The 14,113-nt window shown below is 43.1% G+C and overlaps 1 protein-coding gene and 1 long non-coding RNA gene across 5 annotated transcripts in view; one reads left to right on the forward strand and one right to left on the reverse strand.

Annotated features, from left to right (window-relative positions):
- The window catches only part of LOC124064192, an 18,854-nt gene extending 6,675 nt beyond the window's left edge, over window positions 1-12,179 (forward strand). Inside the window, exon 3 of the long non-coding RNA XR_006844235.1 lies at window positions 11,732-12,179. This is a non-coding gene — a long non-coding RNA (uncharacterized LOC124064192). The remainder of the gene's footprint in view (window positions 1-11,731) is intronic.
- Window positions 1-14,113, reverse strand: part of LOC124064191 (mannosyl-oligosaccharide 1,2-alpha-mannosidase IC) — a 165,297-nt gene that overhangs the window by 21,579 nt on the left and 129,605 nt on the right. The gene's annotated exons all lie outside the window — the stretch shown is intronic.

Genomic DNA, 14,113 nt, shown 5'->3' on the forward strand with positions numbered 1-14,113 from the left:
GAACCAGCCTCCCATTCATCCAATAATGCAAAGCAATCGACAAATTCCAAGAGCTGTTACGTTCACAATTTGTTTTTGTTTTGTTTTTTTAACTTCTGTGTCGATCTGATAAGACAGCAGAAACCGTTCTCAGCAAAAGCCGACGATGATCTGATGTGACAGCAGACAGGTCGCTTTCTTCCCTTCTCCGTTGGAGTTCCAGCTTTTCTATCAGTTCTTAACGGCTTAAGACAAGCGTTGGGCATGCAGTCGTCTCTCCCACGGTAAACATCATCAGAGCTCAGCAGAGAGACACTTTTCTTGGTCTGCCACTTCTGTTTACCAGTAAAGCCTCTCAGTCCTCACCTCTGGGAAAGAAGGATACAGGAAAACAGGCGTACGCACTCTTCCATACTACTGTATGTGTTAACATTCTCAGCTCCCTGTTCATCTGAATGCCTGAAAAATACTGCCTGCAAAAGACTTGGTCCAACAACTAAGAGAAATGCATTGTTTGTGTGTTTTTCAGGAGCTTGTTGACCTTCAGAATTAACCGATAAGACCTGCAACTTTTTACAAATTCATGGCGAGACCAAAAGCAGAAATGTATTAGTCCATCACTTAAACCTTTGCGACTTCCTGCCCTGCCTGTTCCTCTCTGTTGGTCCCTGTTGATAACAAAAATCTTCAAAAGGAGATAACAAATACATGCATGTATTTTTAAAAAAGGATAAATAAGGGCTAGGACAGCTGTGCACTGTGGTTGTCAGCGTCACTGGGGATAAGATGCTGTCAAATACCGTGTTGTAAACGACTGTGGCACAGTGTCATCACGTTAGTGCCTCAAACTTTCAACATACTGGAGCTGAAATGTAAAATTACTTCATTGCACAGCTTTAAACAAGCACCTTTGTTGGTCTCTGCAAAATATGTAAAATATTCTTCAAAACACCACAAACACAAACGGGTTGGTTGAAGTTTCATGACAGCTGACTTGGGGTCACTTTAAAAGCAACACAGTGTGTTTGTCTCTTAATTTTATGCACCAGTAAAATCTGTGTCAGTTATGGTAATGGAGGTAACAGAATACGCCTGCTGTACCTCTAAATGATAACGTAAAAGAAACAGACCAGATTCACAATAATGGAGGAAGATGTCGCCCACTGAAATGTGGCAGGAGGTCTGCGACAGAGGAAGAAACTTTTAACTGATTAATTTTCAAGATCTCTTGGCTTGACAACCAGCCTAAGTTAATTTCTCTCGTCTGTTTTTTTTTATTTTCCTTTCTTCTTCAAATGCAGGACATATTTTCAAGTCTGATCAGACAAGTGATGGACCAGGTGAATATGTAAGATGGCAGTGAGCAACTTGCTGCTGTGTTTCCGCAGCCCGAGAGAGCTTCATCAGCTGCACCAACCTCCTCGCTCACAGTGTCACAGGTTCTGAGAAAAATGTGGGCTTTTAGTGTGAGAACAAAGTCCTGCCTCTCTTACACCTGCCACCACCACCACCTCTTTACTCACATTACTGAGATGGAGAAGACAAAACAAGCAGACAAAGACCAGATCTGCTGAAGATGAGAAATGGACGGTAAGCAGCAGTGGCATGGAAAACACATCTGCAGCTTGAAGGCAAATCTCATCTCAGCTTCAAAGGACTGACTTTCTGTACTTCCAGTCCTGAGACCACAACGGGTCTGGCACAGGCACTGTTATTTCAGTGCAACCGGCTTCTTCCGTCAGAAGTCACATTAGGTTACTGTGCGCCACAAATAAAGACAAAACCTAAAAACTCTCGAGGGTGACATTTTGAGAATCTTCTGATGTTGCTTGGTTGAGACGAAGTTAGATTTCTTCAGAGCACTGATGAATAATTCCTGTTTGTCAGCTTATGAACACAAATCTGCAAACTAACCTCCTCTGCTTCCGTCACTATCTCACACCAACATGCAAGTCCAAAGTAATTTTCTCAACTTTTCAATTTGTGTTGAAAGTCAGAGGGCAACTTTTACTCTTGACCAAAAACCAATCTGTAAAGCAGCTAAAAAAGCAGAGCCTGTCTGTCCACAAAGGGGAAAAAAAAACCCCATCATCTTATGCTGAGCTTCTGCTTAACTAACATGCCACTCAGGACCGACAGACCGGTGACGACAGCCATCACCTGTGGATGAGCCAGAGAAAAAGACAGGAAAGACTGTAGACTGTAGCAGGTGGTTTGTTTGGTCGCTCATATTTGTGCCTGTGGGCAAAGAGGGAAGATCCGCAGTTCTAAGGCCACATTTAATCTGCCGTAATCTGGTTAGGGTCCCCTTCTGTGTATTTGCATTGGTTGGCTGTTCTGTAAAATGTCAGAAAACAGGGGACTTTCATTATTTTGGCTAACCAACACTTCCAAAACCGAAAAAGATATTCAGTTTACCATCACAAAAGAAAAAGTAAAACAGTCTTCGAAGCCGAGCAGCTGGAAAATCACAAACAACAAACCAATAATCAAGAATTGAAGATGAAATTAAAATAATGCAATAGCTCTACTTAGATGTAGTAGATTTTGGATATAGTTAAAAATGTTTGCAAATGTTTTTCACTCACAGGAAGTCATGAGACCAAAAAGTGTCTCAGCAGAAGTTCAGGTTTTTAAAAATGGCAAGACTTTCTTCAAAATGAATGCCACTTCGTTTCTCCATCATTTTTTCACTGACCATCTTTCTCTGGATGTAAATCCTAGAAACCGAAAACAAACCAACAAATACAGTCACGTAGAAAAACGTCAACTCTGTGCCTTACAATGAGTTTGAACAGCAGTCTGAATACTTTATCCTTCTCCAACTTTCACAAACTGAACTCATCAGCTTTGTGGCTCTATTCAACACCTCTAGACGTGTCGATACAACGAATAATTGGCACTCAAATGAGGGGAAAAAAAATTCAACACTGACTCCACTTTCATCATAGCGACTCATACTTAAAAAAAAAAAAAAAAAAGGGATCCATTCGCAAACTCCCACACAGAAAACACCGGTGGGGTGCAGTCAGGCTCATTGTGGATGTAAGGGAGTTTTTTTATGCATTGTTATTGCCACAAAATATTATCTCAGTGGTTTAAAAATGTGTCTCTGCACAAACACACACATTCGTATGAAAACATGGTGCCACGGCTGCAGCTGGCAGAAAGATATCTGAGGTGTATTCTGCTGAGGCCGTAATACAGCGAGACGCTCAGCGCGAGGAAACTGCGACAAAAAGTCGATTCTTGATAAGCGCCGGCTGCACCTGCTTGTTGTTTGGCATTGATCATTGTTAAGGACCGCTTCTCTGTATCTTCAAACGGTCTGCCAGGTGGGGGAACATGGAGAAATATTTAAGAGCAAACAGAAATAGGTATCTCAGACACTGAGTGTAGTCGGCGCTGATCACAAGGACTATTAAAAGACCTGGATTCAGTCGTTTCTACTCTTTCAGCTGGATCTGTCAAGACTGACAGGAGGAGACCTTTTCTTTGCACATTGATTTCGTTCTTCATTTCACAAGCTGCTGGTGTCAGCTGACTGTGAAGCAGAAGAGTCCACAGGTCACAGCACCTTTACTCAACTATGGTTCAACAAGTCTGTGTCCCACTACAATCAGCGCTTGTTGCCTTTGAGCAAGCTGCATCCCGCCTTCAACATTCAGCTACAGATGACGGCCGTATCAGGCAGCATTAGTGGTGGGTGAAACATATTAAATATTAAAGGTTAGCGCTCTCCAGCCTGTGTTGTCTTTTCTACTGTAGGCTCTCTGCAGGGTAATTTAAAAACCTTTATTTTATTCAATTCATGCCAGTGAATTATGGGAAAATTTAAAATCATTTCCGTTATTTTATTCCACAAAGCTGCAATTTTGTGCTCAACATGTGTTTCAGCACCTCAATCGGCAAAAACCAGTAGCGTGACACAAATGTCTTGAACGCTGTCTGTAAACTTAAAGCACGCAGTCCCAGATCAGCCGCTCAACCCTGATGTTGGAAACGAAAAGTACTCTGCATAATTTATGCAGTATAGCATCGCCTCAGAGCAAGTAGGCGAACATGCTAAAGCAGATCCAATAAATTACACATGAGAACTTCTCAGACAACAAACGCGGTGGTGGCTGCTCAATCAAGCCCCTGCTGGAAAGGAGCAGCTCAAAATTAGTCCACATTACAGCTATATTGTTAAGCAATGCTCATCAGCTTAAATGTTTCTCTCTCAAGTGCATGAGCCGCCCACCTATTTTCTACCCCTCCCACTGACCCACTAAACCGGGCTCATACAAATCATTTCACAGTTTGCTTACTGCTGCTACTATATAACACAGCAGTCACAGTTCCTCTTATTTCTCTCAGTTCAGTGATGCAATTACTGTGCGTATACGCTCTCTGCCTTCTGCCTCAGCTCTTGACGTTATCCAGAGCCTAATTACTATGAGTATGAAAGCACACCATTACATGTGCCCTGTGTGCGTGTCTGTGAATGCCAAGAAAAGAAAAGAAAAAACTCCTGCTGCACAGGATAATGGATCCATGTGAAGGTGTGGTTGATTGACTGTTGCGAACAATACTGGTCATTACTGAGATGTTTCAACATTGATAATCTTTCTGTATTCCAGGGTAGCCACCGAGTGGCAGTGCATGCTTCAGTTTTTCTTTGAGAAATCAGACGGTGCTGTTTTTCACCTAAGGCTGACTGCTGTGTGCAGTGTTACTGCAACACCAACCCTACATGAAATGACAGAGAGTGGAAATCCAGATGGAGGAGTTAATCCCACCCATGTTCCAATGCACTGTTTTGAAAAATACATGAAGATTCGTGGAAATCCTGTTACATTTGTGGAGCCAACTCTTGAGAGACCCGTCACAGCAAATCACTGCGAACCATTGTCTTCATACGTTGGGAGATAATAATGTTGGCACACTGGACCTCATCTACCTCTGTGCCACACACTCAGCACTCCACACAGGAAAAATAAAAGAGATTTCCTGTCACGTAGCAACACTCTTATACCTGTTTACGCACTGATGGGTGTCATATAAGATCAGTCCTCCCTGTAGAAACAGACCAGACAGACCCAGCGACCCATCAATAATTCAACCCACAATTTTCCTGGTGCCACAACCTCTCTGCCATCATTACTGGAGAAGAAGAACAGGAAAAGGTGGGTGCTGATGGGATGCAGTGGTTGGAGAGGATGTCAGGTCCACTTCTCATTAGGGCCATGGCACAGTCTCCAAGGTCTGATGTAGGAGGACAAGAGGCACTTCCTGGCCAACTCATCCAGACAGAATACCTAACAGGTACCATCCTGTGTGGGCACCAGCAGACAATGCTCCCCATGAAACTGAAGGAAACCTGAGAGATCTTGTTAAACCTTAAGGGGGAAAAACAGTCTGAGACTGTCTGTCAGTTACATGCAAATAAATGAGACACTGCAAGACTGTGTGGGTGATGGATTAAAGTTTTCACACATACTTTTTTTATATATATATCCTGTCAGCAACTTGCAATCAGCAACAAAATCTTAAAATTGAAAACCCTGCTGGGTTCACCCAGAGGCTGCACTGTTCATTATACTCTGCAATACAGACATGCTGCATGAGTAGTGCATTACAAAACAAGTTTGTCCTTAGGGAGGACATGCGGTCATTAAATTCTAAATGCTTGACAACATGTTAGCACACACTGCAAATTTCATGGGAATCTGCCCATTAGATCTTCTGTACAAACTCCACAGAAAGCCATTTTGGCCTGAATGTTGCTTAAGAGGTAACTCACTAGAACGTCTAAAATAGAAAAACTTTAGCCTGACACTGGAGCAACAGGAAACGTGAACGGGATTAGCAAGAGGATGTCTTGGACGTATCCAGTGGAGGTAAAAGAATGAAGATGAAGCAGATCTGTGAGGCTGTGCTTAGGTACAGCAGTGATTTTATCCAAATGCTAACATCAACATGCTAATATGGTGATATTTAGCTTTGTTCACAATCCTAATTAGCACTATAAACAAGATACTGACGGGATTGTCATTAGTGACGGTCATAAATGAAGGTTCGGACCAGTTGAAACTTCGACCTGATGATGGCACTATGTGAATGGTCAAGGAATCAAAGTTAGCACAATTCATCCTCTGGGAACCATAAAAGTCTGCACAAAGTCTATCCATCAAGTAGATGTTGAAATATTCCACTGAAAAAAGAAAAAGAAGAAAAACTGGACCTACAGGTGCCAAGGCTAAATACAACAAAATATTTCACTCAATTCAATGTTAAATAATCTAAAGTTAAAATTATGTCCTTCTACATCACCCTGTGCAGGTCAAGAGGTCCACACCGTCCCAAAGACCAACATGACCCTTCTCAGGCTGCTTGCAGAAAGAACAAGAGATCAAAAAGAATCACTGCCAGTCTTTAGTGCTAATGGTTGCCAAGGTTCAAACAAAAGTGTACAGAAAAAGAACATCTTTGAACTGATCTCTTGTTTTATTCTTTTAAGAAAAGGTTCACATCTCCTCCTCCGTTGTACATCTGAATACTGGACAAAAAAAAACCATACTGAAAATACCTGTTGTTTGCTCGCCAACAATCAACATCAACATAATCTGCGAGAGAAGAGCGAGCAGATTGCACGAGAGTTGGTAATGAGATTGGACCAACACAATGCGATGAGGGGGTGAGGATAAAGTGAAGCAGAAGATAAACCAGTAACAGCCTCACTGAGAGAGTGACAGAGAGACAGAGGATGGGGGTGGGCTTGTTTCTGAATCTCTGACTGTGATGAGAGGAGGCAAGGCAAGATGAGAAAGATCAGATTTGGGTTATCTGTGTGGCCTAGCGTGTAGCTGCGGTTCAGTTGGCGATATGAGCTAGTTGTTTGTGGAGCGAAAGAGAGGGAAGAGACAGACGGAAAGGGAAAGGAAAAGGGGGAGAGAGTGAGAGAGAGAGAGAGATGAAGAGTGTGTGTGTGTGTGTGAGAGAGAGAGAGATGTGGGGCTTCTTTAAAAGCTACTGATGGCAGAGCTGGGCTTCAAAGGCGATCGCCCGCCTCATCAAAGACTCAACTCAGTGGAGGATATGGCCACTGGGATGCCATGCATGTGGGGGAGTGACTGTGAGAGAGAGTGAGTGTGTGTGTGTGTGTGAGTGAGTGTGTGTGTGTGTGTGTGGAAGTGAGGTAGACAGATGTTTGCCTGAGAATGTGTTTATGTCCTCTTTATGTGTATGTCATCATTGTAAATTAAGACACCATATAACATGCATTCAGAGATGAATGTTTATGGCACAAATCCTTCATTTGTGTGTCCGCAGGCGCTGATGGTTATTGTCTTGTCAAATGAATAAAAAAGGTGGTGAGAGGTGCAGCGGTGTAAGCAATAGGCGCTTGCTGTCATGTATCTCAGCCCAAGCAGCACATGCAGTTAAGTTGCTGCCCTGAGTGACAAAACTCAATGTAATCTATCCTCCTTAAGAAAAAAAAAAAGTCTACATAATCACCAAGCCTCCACAGAGAAGTGAAGAAAAGGCAATTCAGCTTAACACACCACACAGGCTGCGCAGTGTAGATAACTGCCATTCAGAGCAACTGAATTTCACTGCTTTTCCAAGAAAACTGAAACAAACAAGACACTCCAAAAACTCAATATCACAAGTTCTTCAAAGGGGATGAGAGCAAAGGCGGCGGCTCACTTGCTATAATGTCAGACATATCAATTGCAAGCTGTAATGTCACATATTTTTAAAGAAATAAAAAAAAAATGATACAATGGGATGTAAATGTGGATATGATGAAGACGTAAAGGTATAACATCAGTGAAAACCATTTGAGATGGTAATATGAATGACATGGAAATTAAGCACCGCTTGTGGGGGGTCACATTCAGCTTCAATGTCAGGCAGTTAAACCTCAACCCTATTAGGTAACCTGAGGCATTTTCAATAAAGACTTTGACGTCCTCTACCCACGCAATGACAACATCTTTTATGACATTTATCTTGGCCTCCCACTTTACACCACATGCCTTCCCAAACGAAGCAGACACTGTGGTGAGACTTTACGTTTCTGCTCAGGTCCATTTCCTACACTGAGAGACTTTTACAACAATCCTCTGAAGCTGTAAATGTTTCAGTGAATTAAGTTAAATCCCTGAATTTAAAAACACCTTCTGACAACAGGCTGCTTGGTCAACAAGTAGATCTGACTGAGTGGAGGAGACTCAGGCTTTCATTCTGCTACAAGGCCCGAGGTCAAGTGTCCTCGATGGAGACACTGAATCTCCAGCATCTGTAAGACTGCCGTTGTGCAAAGACGTCTGAGTGAAATGACAAATTCCCTGCAGGCAGCAGTACACAAATACAATAAGGTGAACTCAAATTCTACAGAGGCAGCTCTTACACACAACACTATATGTAAACTCTAGAAAAAAACACATCAGCCATAGACATGCCTTGAGGCTTTAGTCAGCTTCTGTTAACAGTGCTACAGAGGGATTGCTGATGACATGCCATTTTGTCTATGATCTAAAATGCTAGTTGTTGCAGCCTATATCAAATCATCCCCTTAGGACATGAAGCATATGGTCTTATATTCCTCTCGATCTTCCACCAACATTATGATGGATCCTCTGGATTCTTTCAGCACCAACCTCCATCCTTAAGACTATCATCCTCTCTGAGTCTACCTCAGGGACCTACTTAGATGGCAATGCTTTCTCCTCTCTGATTGGCCTGGCAGGCTTCCTGTAGGAGCATATACGCTGTTGCCATGGTTTTGGCTGGGGCTGCACTGCAGTGTTCGCGAGCTCCATCTGTCTTGGGTGTCAGCTGGGTGGAAAATGCTGTGATTCCACTCATTTTCTCACCGGGGGGGTGGGGGGGTAGGGGGTGGCATCCATCCTGCTGCCACTTCCCTGTCTCCACACTGGCACGCATCAACACAATGCAAGCCTCAAGTTCAGACACACACACACACACACACACAGCTCGACAGCAAAAAGGATTGTTGCTTGAGGTTGGACATGGTTCATCAATTTGAAGGCTAAATAATGTTAGCAAAGCTGAACAGATTTGCTTGACTCTTGCCAAAAGACCCAGGTGCAGGTTTCAGGCGCTAGGAGTGAAAAAACCAAATAAATACAGTGGAGCTATTCTGAGCCCAGAGAAAGAAGAGAAAGGAGGTCACTCATGTCACTAAAGTGTCAAACCTGCTCAAATTTCACAATTTAATTAATACACCAAGCTGCTGCATATTCTACATTTCAGTTTCCAAATCAAAGTTCCCATTTATTTTTTATATCACTGCAGACCTTCTACAATACAAATTGGAAAGTCTGGACATGCAGTGCCTGAATAATTTAAGTATTACTATCTTAGAAAACTATCAGGGTCAGCATGGGCAGCCCTGGTAACAATGGGTGCAGTACTGGCTGTGTGCCCATTGAGGCGATGCCAGCGCAGAGCCACACCTGAGGGCATGTGGCTTGTAGCTTTTCCACCTGAGATTAGCACCAGTAAACTTCGCTCGCTGGCCTTCAGCCATTTCTTCTCCAACGTGCCAATAAAGTTCTGTCCAGTTTTTTTTCCTCGGGGTGTTGTTGATTTTGTACAAACATAAGTAGCATTACATGGGAATTCACATTTTAGACATAGCAAGATAAACGGACACGCCTGTTTGAGCTGCAGCCACACCACTAGAAAAGGCAATTACATCACACCAGCTGAAAAAAAGACAGCTACAGGCATGACCAACGAAATAAATAACCATGAATCACTCTGACATTCCTCGTCATGAGAAGTGCACTCGGAGTTTTGACCTATCAAGACAAGACCTGGAAAACCTTTAGGCTGAAGACGCTGGGCTGAATATTCTTACAAGATGGTGAGTAATGGTGTCTGATATTCCCCAGACCCCTCGATGTGTGAGGCCCTGGGGTCATCTGAGGGATTTGTGTCTTGTCACAAATGTCAGAGCTCATAGATATTGCATGCGACTTGGACTTTTGATGCTAATTAGAAGTTACTGCTCATGCTCGCAATGATGAAGAGGAAGTGTGGGATTACGGAGGATGGAGGTGGAAAGGAAAATGCAAAAAGAATCATTTGCATGTGAAAGGTACAGAAAGGATCAGATCTGCTAATGACGCACAAAAACCATGCACAAACCATTTAAATGGAGAAACCTGACAACATGGTTCAGTGTATGTAATAATGACTCCTTCTACTTTACCACAATCCTAGTATTGTATTTCTGTATTTCAATGTCTTGGTCCTTCTAAACTGACATACACAGACACACAAATGGTTCTAGCTCTAATGCAAACCGTTAATTAAGGTCGTGTCCACATCCATTAATAGCTGACCGTGGGCGTGGAAATGAATCTCAGGTGCCCAGTTCTATTATTGAGACTCATAAAACCTGCTGAAAAATTGATGTAAAGAATGAATCTACAGCTTTAGTTATCATCCCACGGTTTACACCAGGCCTCAGGTTTTAAAAGAAAAAGGGTGAGGACAGAGGAACACAGAGAGAAGAGCAACACAACAAATGCAAGGCTACCAAATTGTCTAGAAAGATCTGAGTGTGATGCACTAAATCAATACCTTCTTTTCTAGAACAGAATATATTTGTCAGCCTGGTGAGATAAAACATACAACTATGGCTTTTCTCTCTGAAGGTGTGCACAGTGGAAAAAAAGTACTTAAAATCCACAAACTGTGAGAACTGAAGTCATCAGGACTGGCACAGTGAGGCTTGTGGTGTCCAAGCTAACTGGCTAACACCACCCACCAGCAGGCTATGATTCATAGGCAGCCCACCGTCTGTGAGGAGCATTACTGTTACTCAACGCAGCGTAGAAATGTGCACACAAAGTGGGGTGTGATGGGGGTTCTGACTCTGACGGCCAACACTGAGGCAGAACAACACCAGGCGGCCATCACTGAGCCACTCGGCTGAGAGACAGCTGTTGGTCACATCAGGAGGTCCTCAATCGATGAGTCAGTGGAACAACACCGAGCTGCAAGAAGAGTTTGACTTTAGTCCTAATAAAAAGTGTCTATGCTTGTGTTTGCCCGGGCTTGCTTTTGCTGGATTCGTCACATGTGAGTGCCAGCGTTGCTATGGGAATCAGTGGTTGGCCCCGGGTCGGGAGTCAGATGTTTAAATGTTATTTACTGATGCGTGGAAAACAATCAGCTTAACGCAGCACTACATTACCAATTATTTGCCTGTCTGTAACAAGTGAGAAAATGCTGCACAGAAGAGTGTGAATGCATGCTGGTACAGCTGCACTCAGAGGAGGCTGATGTGTCAGCATAACAAATGCAAAGTGTTCATTCATGTACACATGTGCTTAAATCCTTTGAAAAGACCAAGTGACAGACAAGTTGTGAAAGTCACCTTGGTGTGGTTATTTCATTTATCCAAGCCAAAGTCAGTAGTAATCAAGTGAGCACTTCATGCAGAGTGGCACTCGTTAATGTCCCAGTGTAGTCAGGACACCCAGGCTTTGCTGGGACAAGTCACAGGTTCTGTCACCCTGAATGAGCCTGCTGTCCCCATCGAGCCAGAGACTGCAGGCTGTGGGTCAGATTGTGTTAATTTCAGAGGGCTACAGGGACTTGCTGTGTCCACAGTGGTGACAACAGCAGAGCCAAGGTGTCTCGTGGGAAGGCATGCTGTCACTCCCACCACAGTAATGTCCACACTGGAGGCTTAATTCTATTTTCCTTCCCTTGTCTTTCTTTTCAGAGGCACCTGGCACTGCTATGGCTTATTTCATACAGCAGAGGGACGTGAGAAGAGCTCACCTGCCTTTGTAGGAGGGAGAAAAAGCAGGAATGGTGGTAGCTGGCAGATCCTGTGAGCACCCAGTTTGAGGTGGCAGACGTGTCACATTGTGAGGGCAGCTACCTGCTTGGCAGCTGTGAACCGTCTCACAGCCGCTCTGTTTGTCACTTGCCTTCTCTTTCTTTGTTTTTCCCTCTCGGTATGACTTCTTACTCCACTGATTCACCAATTTGCCATCGCCTCAAACATCCTAATTACCAGACAGATACCGAAACAGCTTAAATGCTTACTCACACGTAAAAAGTCAGAGAATAAAACAACATTGGAGAGGCCATTAGACGCTTGCATTCAGTCGAGTGCGCAGAGAGGAGAAGCCGTTTTCACCTGCAGACGGCAATTAAAGTGAGTGTCTGGCAGCATCTGTACCTGAGTGCAGAGCTTCACTATTAAACCTTAATTAAATAAAAAGAAATCTATGTCTCCTTTTCCTAATTTTATGATCTTACTAAAATATAGCAGACAGAATAACTATTCAACATACTGTACTTGGATGGTTGTGGACAACTCAGTACATCAGTAAGTTTGTTCAGTTTGTCATGTCTCACAGCAGGATTAGATTTTATTTATTAATTCCCTGAGAACTACTGGAACTTTAATTCAGCCGGGTGAAAGTTATCATACAGCCAACAATCCTGCCGAACAGGTGAAAAATAACTAAGATTTTTTTTAAAAATGCTGCACTGAAATACAATTCTGAGGTATGCGGACTTAAGACTTCACATTCTGTACTACACACTGATCTCAACTTCAACAGGATGTCTATGTGCATTAATCATCTTTTATTTTGTCTTCTAAGATAACGACACTGAATTCTTGAAAGAAGTACATTTGTTACTAGCTACTGCAGCTTTTAACGGCATCTCACAGCTGTCATGACCATAAGTAAATTTCCAAGAAAACATAAGATAAGATAAGATAATCCTTTACTGAGCTCCAGAGAGGAAATCTGAGTAAGACCACAGTTAGGTCTCAATAATTTATTTAATAATTAATGTCCTGTACTGAAGATTATCTATTCTTAAGATTATCTGTTAAAGAGGAGCGTATACATATGGGTACATGTAAATTTAAGTGTATTTTGTTGATAAATCGTATACCTAAGTAGAATTCTGACTGCGGGACTTCTGTTAATTTAATTTGAGTAAATGATCTGAATCTTCCACTACAGCTGCCAGCTCACCACACCTAAGAAACCTGCACAAGTACTGAGGGGTGGGGTTGAAAGTTTGGGGGTTGGATAAGCATCCCCCTGCTTTGTGCGATATGTTGACCGAGTGCCAGACTCTGTGTCCGTGCTCCATGGGCAGAAAGTGAGAATATGTGCGGTGCCAAAACACTGTTTGGCACAACAAGAAAGCACTTCCCAGCCCCACTTGATTGGCGCTCTGCCCAGTCACTGCTAGCCAGTGCTGGTTTCAGCCAGCTTCTCCACTTTGAACCTGTGAGGACACTTTCTTCCCATGAATGTCTGACATTCATCCCCTCCCCCACTGAGTTACAAAACAGGTTAACTTGATCAATGCAATCACGGAGCTGGTGACAAAATTAGACTGAGATGGGGTTCATTAAAGGCCCAAATTAGCATGCAACTTCAAAGGGGAGCACCGTGATTGGCTCTGATTGATATCATTATGGGAGCGGTAACTGTGCAGCCACAGCTCTTAGACAGTTGGCTGTAAAAAATAAAAATCGTTTTCTCAGGAAGAGAAAGGAGGCCTTGACCTGATGAGGGAGCTGAGAATTGAGTGGAGGTCACCATGTGTTCAATTTTTGGCTGTAATGAAAATGTCGTGCTAGGAGGAATTGGCCCAATCTTGGCCTCCAAAAACAGTTTGGCATGATGGAAGGGGAATTGCTGGTAAATGAGCTCAAGGGGAGCAGAAACAGTGGTGGGACTGGTTGTGGAGAATTGATGTATTCTGGATTCGCTTGGAGGCAGTGATGTAGAGGAGGCAGGTGGAGTCAGGCAGAACGGAGGTGATGTTTCTTATTGGCTCCTGGGATGCAGTTACAGGTTAATGAAAAGATCGTGTCTGAGGTGATGCTCATCCATGTCACTTTTAATTTTAAACATGACTTTTGATCATTGAGCACCGCTCACGCAAATTGGGGTTAGGACACCACAGGATAAATTTGAGAGGTTACAAGATGACTGAAGAGATAAATTCACGAAAAACTAAAGCTAAAAACTGAGTAAAAGTTTAAAGACAAAACAAAACAAAAAACCTTCACTCCTATCAACTGGCTTTCCCTGAGATTTTAGTGGGACCCTTGGTGGAGGTT

The sequence above is a fragment of the Scatophagus argus genome, chromosome 9, assembly GCF_020382885.2.
Source record: "Scatophagus argus isolate fScaArg1 chromosome 9, fScaArg1.pri, whole genome shotgun sequence".
NCBI lineage: Eukaryota > Metazoa > Chordata > Actinopteri > Scatophagidae > Scatophagus > Scatophagus argus.